The sequence below is a fragment of the Scyliorhinus torazame genome, chromosome 2 (assembly GCF_047496885.1).
Source record: "Scyliorhinus torazame isolate Kashiwa2021f chromosome 2, sScyTor2.1, whole genome shotgun sequence".
Taxonomy (NCBI): Eukaryota; Metazoa; Chordata; class Chondrichthyes; order Carcharhiniformes; family Scyliorhinidae; genus Scyliorhinus; species Scyliorhinus torazame.
Window position 1 is genome coordinate 130,323,325 of NC_092708.1, and position 7,254 is coordinate 130,330,578.

Consider the following 7,254-nt stretch of genomic DNA (forward strand, 5'->3'; position numbering starts at 1 on the left):
AAAGAGGCCATTTAGCCTGTGCCAGCTCTTCCAAAGAGCAATCCACACTGCTGCCTTTTCCTATGTCCCTGCAATCCTTTATTTAAATTCCAATTCCCAACATATCTAAGCTACTACTGAATTTGTATCCACTGCCCTTTTAGACAGTACTTACGAATCCTAACCACTCGTTGTACAGTAGAAGTTTTTCTTCATGTTAGGGGAGGTCATGTCTGACAAATCTGTTCGAGTTCTTTGAGGAAGTAACAAGGAAATTAGACAAAGGAGAACCAGTGGACGTGATTTATTTAGATTTCCAGTAGGCCTTTGACAAGGTGCCGCATAGGAGGCTTAAATAAGTTAATAACCCATGGTGTTCAAGGTAAGATCCTGGCATGGATGGAGGATTGGCTGACTGGCAGAAGACAGAGAGTGGGGATAAAGGGGTCTTTTTCAGGATGGTAGCCGGTGACTTGTGGTGTGCCTGAGGGGTCTGTGCTGGGACCACAACTTTTCACAATATACATTAATGATCTGGAGGAAGGAACTGAAGGCACTGTTTCTAAGTTTGCAGATGATACAAAGATCTGTAGAGGGGTAGGTAGTATTGAAGAAGCAGGTGGTCTGCAGAAGGACTTGGACAGGCTAGGAGAGTGGGCAAAGAAGTGGCAAATCGAATACAATGTGGAAAGGTGTGAGGTTATGCACTTTGGAAGGAGAAATGGAGGCATAGACTATTTCTAAATGGGAAGATGCATTGGAAATCAGAAGCACAAAGGGACTTGGGAGTCCTTGTTCACGATTCTCTTAAGGTTAAGGTGCAGTTTCAGTCGGCAGTTAGAAAGGCAAATGCAATGTTAGCATTCATGTCGAGAGGGCTAGAATACAAGAGCAGGGATGTACTTCTGATGCTGTATAAGGCTCTGGCCAGACCCCATTTGGAGTATTGTGAGCAGTTTTGGGCCCCATATCTAAGTAAAGATATGCTGGCCTTGGAAAGGATCCAAAGGCGGTTCACAAGAATGATCCCTGGAATGAAGAACTTGTGATATGAGGAAGGGTTGAGGACTCTGGGTCTGTACTTGTTGGAGTTTATAAGCATGAGGGGGGATCTTATTGAGACTTACAGGATACTGCCTGGCCTGGATAGAGTGGACGTGGAGAGGATGTTTCCACTTGTCGGAAAAACCAGAAGCAGAGGACACCATCTCAGACTAAAGGGACGAACCTTTAAAATAGAGATGAGGAATTTCTTCAGCCAGAGGATGGTGAATCTGTGGAACTCTTTGCCGCAGAAGGCTGTGGAGGCCAAATCACTGAGTGTCTTTAAGACAGAGATAGATAGGTTTTTGATCAATAAGGAGATCGGGGGTTATGGGGAGAAGGCAGGAGAATGGGAATGAGAAAAATATCAGTCATGATTGATTGGCGGAGCAGAACCGATAGGCCGAGTGGCCTAATTCTGTATCAATGTCTTATGGTCTTAACTCTGGTTCTCTTGCCAATCACCTGTGGCTTCTGGTTATTAACCCTCCACCTACTAGACAGAGTTTCTATTTAGTTAGTCTGTCAATTTTTCAATTTAAACACCTCTATCACATCTCGTAGCCTTTTGTGGTAAAGAAGAATTCTCAGCTTCTCCAGTCTGCACATAGATTCTGGTGAATCTATTGAATCTCTTCTTACCTCTCCAAAGCTTTCATGTCCTTCCTAAAATGTGGTGCCCAGAACTGAACATACTACCCCAGCTGGCAACCAAATTAGTCTTCATATAAGCTCCGCATGACTTTTGCCACATAATGCCAAACTTGCTCCTCGACTGTCTATTCCTATCCCACTCCACCTCCTTCAACTCTAAGTATGAGGAAATTGACTTAATTTATGCTTTAAATTGAGGCTCTCCACGCATAACTGCTACTTTAACTTACTCATTGGGCCCACATCTACAATCCACATAACACTGTCATCAAGCCCCTTGTCTCATTCCTGTGACATTTTTAAAAAACCTATTTATTCTCCTCATTTTCAACATTAAACAACCAAAGGAAAAAAAACCAAATACAATAACAATCCCCCACACAAAACTGCCCCGAGAGTCAAAGAACTTCAAGTAGGTCCCCCCCGGCCAAGCTGTGTCACAGGATGGAGAAGCTAATCTCCACCCCAATAGGAACCGCCTCCAGGCAATCAGCGAGGCAAAGGCTAACATCTGCCCCCGGACCTGCCTGCCACTCGAGCCTCCCAAGCCAGTCTGACCCCCCACAAAGGCTTCCAGGGGCCCTGGTTCCAAGTTCACAAGCACTACCCCCCCCCCAGATGACCCTGAAAAACCTCCCTCCAACAAACCCCTCACATTGTATAGAACCTTAGTTAGGCCGCACTTGGAGTATAGTGTTCAATTCTGGTCGCCACACTACCAGAAGAATGTGGAGGCTTTAGAGAGGGTGCAGAAGAGATTTACCAGAATGCTGCCTGGTATGGAGGGCATTAGCTATGAGGAGCGGTTGAATAAACTCGGTTTGTTCTCACCGGAACGACGGAGATTGAGGGGCATAGACAGAGTGGATAGTCAGAGGCTTTTCCCCAGGGTAGAGGGGTCAATTACTAGGGGGCATAGATTTAAGGTGCGAGGGGCAAGGTTTAGAGTAGATGTACGAGGCAAGTTTTTTACACAGGGTAGTGGGTGCCTGGAACTCGCTACCGGAGGAGGTGGTGGAAGCAGGGACGATAGTGATATTTAAGGGGCATCTTGACAAATACATGAATAGGATGGGAATAGAGGGATACGGACCCAGGAAGTGTAGAAGATTGTAGTTTAGTCGGGCAGCATGGTCGGTACGGGCTTGGAGAGCCGAAGGGCCTGTTCCTGTGCTGTATTGTTCTTTGTTCTACATAACTATCCTAACCGGGGGGTCTCTTGCCTCCCCCTCCCCTCCTGTCCACCATCCTCATAACTGCAGGCCCTGCCCACTGGGCTTGGCCTGCCCATCCCATTGTTACCAGTATCAGTCTCTCCCCCAACCTGTCACACCTCCTAGGCACGGAGAAACCTGTTCTACCAGGCTCTGATGAAATGAAATGAAAATCGCTTATTGTCACAAGTAGGCTTCAATGAAGTTACTGTGAAAAGCCCCTAGTCGCCACATTCCGGCGCCTGTTCGGGGAGGCTGTTACGGGAATTGAACCGTGCTGCTGGCCTGCCTTGGTCTGCTTTCAAAGCCAGCGATTTAGCCCTGGCCACAACCCCTCCCCCCACCACACTCCCGTTCACTGGCCAGCTTGACCTAGCCAGTGTGGAGCTCCCTGCCCAGGCCTCACTCCCCTCCCCATTGCCTGATCCCAGGAAAACAAAGAAATCCCCTTCAACACACAACCCCAAAGAACCATCATTGCAAAAGAAAATCCCAACACTTAACTTCTTCAAATAGGCAACTTCAACTCATTTAGCACATATAACAACATTCAGTGAAAAATAGAGCTACACACACTCGACCAATCCCCAGTTCCATTTCTCACTTATAGCCCAGTCCTTCTGCCTTCACAAACGCCTCCGCCGCTTCCACCGCCACAAAATGAAAGCCTTTGGAGTTGTAGGTCACCCTCAACTTAGCTGGGTACACTATGCTGAACCGCACCCTACTGTTATACAGTGCCGTCTTCAGTCGGCCGAAGGCCGTCCGCCTCCTCACCAACTCCACAGTAAAATCCTAGTATACATGTATACCAGCTCCAGCATCCTGCACTTCCCGCTTCTGCTTTGCCCAAGACAGGACCTTCTCCTTCACGCGGTACATACAAAACAAATAATCACTGCTCTTGGTGGCTCATTCACCTTTGGTTTAGGCCTCCACGCCCTATGACCCCGATCCAGTTCGTACCGAGAGGTGTCTTCCCCTTCCCCCAACCGCTCCGCCAACATCTTGGCAAAATACTCGGTCGGCCTCTTGGCCCTCCACTTCTTCGGGCTGGCCCACGATCCTCAGATTTTTGCCGCCTAGATCTGTTTTTCAGGTCCTCCACTTTGGCTCGCAGACCCTTGGTTGGCCTCCCATCACCCTCTGCAGCTCCTCACCCATCAAGGTGAGCTGATCACTGTGTTGCCTCTTCCACTAGCTTCAGTTTCTCATCCTGCTCCCGCACCTCGGTGTCCACGACACCTCCATCTTCATCGGGGCAATCACCTCCTCCACCAGCACCTTCAATACTGCTATCATCTCCTTCCTCATCACCTCCATGTGCTTTGCGACCTGTTTTCAAGTTCCACAACCATCACCTCGGTCATCTTTTCTGTCATGAACAGTGCGGCCCTACCCAGCGACCCAGTCTCCGCCATCCTTCCAGTTGCCGAGCCGACCCTTCCACTGACGACGAACCTTCATTCGCCCACTTCTTCATGGCAGCTTTCCTTTGGTTTTTGGACATCTTTCTTCCTTATGTTTTCTTGCACTTATTTAACCAAAAATTGCCCCTGGGACCGGGCATTTAAATTCTAAAAAATCAAGCCTCGAACAGGAGCCATCCAATGTGTGCCCTGCTCCTACATGCGGCCACCGGAAGTCATGCCTGGGACATTTTGCTATGTCAGAGGCAATGTAGAAAAGCAAATTGTTTATTTCATTCATATTTTCCTTGAATTCCATCACTTCTCCCATAGTTTATTCCCATTCACATTCACACGTTTGAAATGCAAATGTCAGCCTGTCACTATCTCTGATCTAACATTTTTCACACCTCTGCTAAAATTGCTATGGTAATTTCCCTCTAAGACAACCAATCTCAATTTTGTCAATTTTTAAACTACTGTTTTTGCTTAAATCTTTACTTTAAGCCTTGGTTGTTGCGAGCTATCCAACTCTTGCAACAGATAGCCCTCCACTCTGGCTTCAACCTCACCCCTTCATAGTACCAAAACCTGTAAGTCAATTTGTTTGCAAACTGAAGCTTCAAAGTCACAAATGACATATATTGTGAGTAACTGGCTCCATCTCTCCTCTCTCACTCTGCCCATCTTCAATATCTCCTCTACAATCCACCTCGAAGGCACTGCTTTTCTCCTAAATACAGGCTTGTCAGATTCCATGCAGACACTGCATTCTTATCAATAGTGTCATAACCTCCATACGGACATTCATTTTTAGAATAATATTTGAATTTCCAGTCTGGACTTCCAGACTGGAAGGATTACATGATGACATTTCAAGTTTTAAGACCTTTAACTGTAATAAACTGGAAGCAACATTGTCTAAACAATATTCAGTTGGCAACTCTTATTGTAAACTACATAAAAGAACCCCATCAAAAAATGCTCCTCTATGGTTCTACTTAAACTGACCATGAAATGGACATTTCATTCTGCAAGAACTAGCCCAAAGCTATTCTCTAGGTGCCTTGCTTCCTTTTTCCTTTTGCAGCTGGATAACTTCTAATTCCTGAACTGACTTTCACGGTGAGGGAAGAATTGAGATGCTTCCTTTTAGCCAAGCTAGGCGAATCTTGGTTAACTCCTCACAAGCTCAGTTTCTTCAATCTTAGTACACGCCCCCATGTTTTGCGTGGTGATTCACAGGTGATTTTCTCTGCTGAAAGTTCAATACTAACTGCCTCCCTTCCACTCTCCTTCCCTCCCCAGATTATTGCCAATTTACCTGTGTACGGTTCAAGGATATCTTCAGAAACCTGTTGGCCAATCCCACAATGATTTCTTATGGGCTCTTCCCCTCTCAAATAGCAATGAATTACTTTGGTCTTGTACTCAGGTGGGAATGCTAATCAGCTGTCCTTTACATTCCAGCTCCTTTATCTGGAATTAATTAGTTTAAAGCATAGCCATTGACACAACCTGATATTTGCAACATCTCCCTGTGGCTAATGGTCTATCTACTGTCAGCACAGCTGCCCTGGTCATTGTTTACAGGTGTGAATATCGCATAATTTCTTCCCAGTAAGATGTCCTGGGTCCCCCCTGAACGTTTACCAACCAAGTCACCTAAGCTTGTTGTTCGGCAAGAATTCAGAACAAGTTACACAACCCCTTTTATTCTGCCATTTTATCCGACATTAAAGAGACAATACTAAAACATAACAATGTTGCAAATATAATATTTGTAACAAATGGTTTTTCCTCATTTATTAATGCAATGTCTGATATACCCATAGAGTTTTTGTCTTTTACAATCTACTTGCTGTTTAGCACACTGGGCTAAATCGCTGGCTTTGAAAACAGACCAAGGCAGGCCAGCAGCACGGTTAATTTCCCGTACCAGCCTCCCCGAACAGGTGCTGAAATGTGGTGACTAGGGGCTTTTCACAGTAACTTCGTTTGAAGCCTACTTGTGACAATAAGCAATTTTCATTCATTCATTCATTCATTTCATTCATATTATCTTCTAGATCTATGGAGTAAGCTTCTTAATCAATCTTGCCTCTTGCTTTGACCCAGAAATTGTTTGTGCGCACTCAAACTACCTCTTCCATCAAGATTCGAATGAGAAAAAATATTCTCTAGCTAAATGTCAGCAAATTTAAGGCACAATTTACATTGTGTATTTTATGTTTGCCCTATTATGTATTTTCTTTTCATGTACGGAATGATCTGTCTGAGCTGCACACAGAACAATACTTTTCATTGTACCTCGGTACACATGACAATAAATCCAATCCAAGCCTTCTGTTCTCGTCAGCTCCTCTGGTCTCCACTCCTTCAATCTCTCCTGCGTCAGGCTTCAGATTCCTGATGTTCTGTTTGATCCCCAAACCAAACTTACTCCCTCCAACCACTTGGTTACCAAAGTCACTTACTTCCAATTGTGTAATGGTGACTGTCCTGCCTCCCTCATCCCATAGCTCATAGCCTGAAGACAAAAACCTCCATACTCCCATCACCCTCGTCCTCTCCAAACTACACTGGTTCTCTTTATTTTCAGCATGTTTCGTTCACAATTCCAGTTCTTGTTTTCAGATCTTTTCCTGCCTTCATGACCCTGCTACACTACATGCCCACATGTGATAATAATAATCTTTATTATTGTCACAAGTAGGCTTACATTAACACTGCAATGATGTTACTGTGAAAATCCCCCAGTCACCACACTACGGCGCCTGTTTGGGTAGAACATAGACCATAGAACATAGAAAAATACAGCACAGAACAGGCCCTTCAAAGAACAAAGAACAAAGAAATGTACAGCACAGGAACAGGCCCTTCGGCCCTCCAAGCCCGTGCCGACCATGCTGCCCGACTAAACTACAATCTTCTACACTTCCTGGGTCCGTATC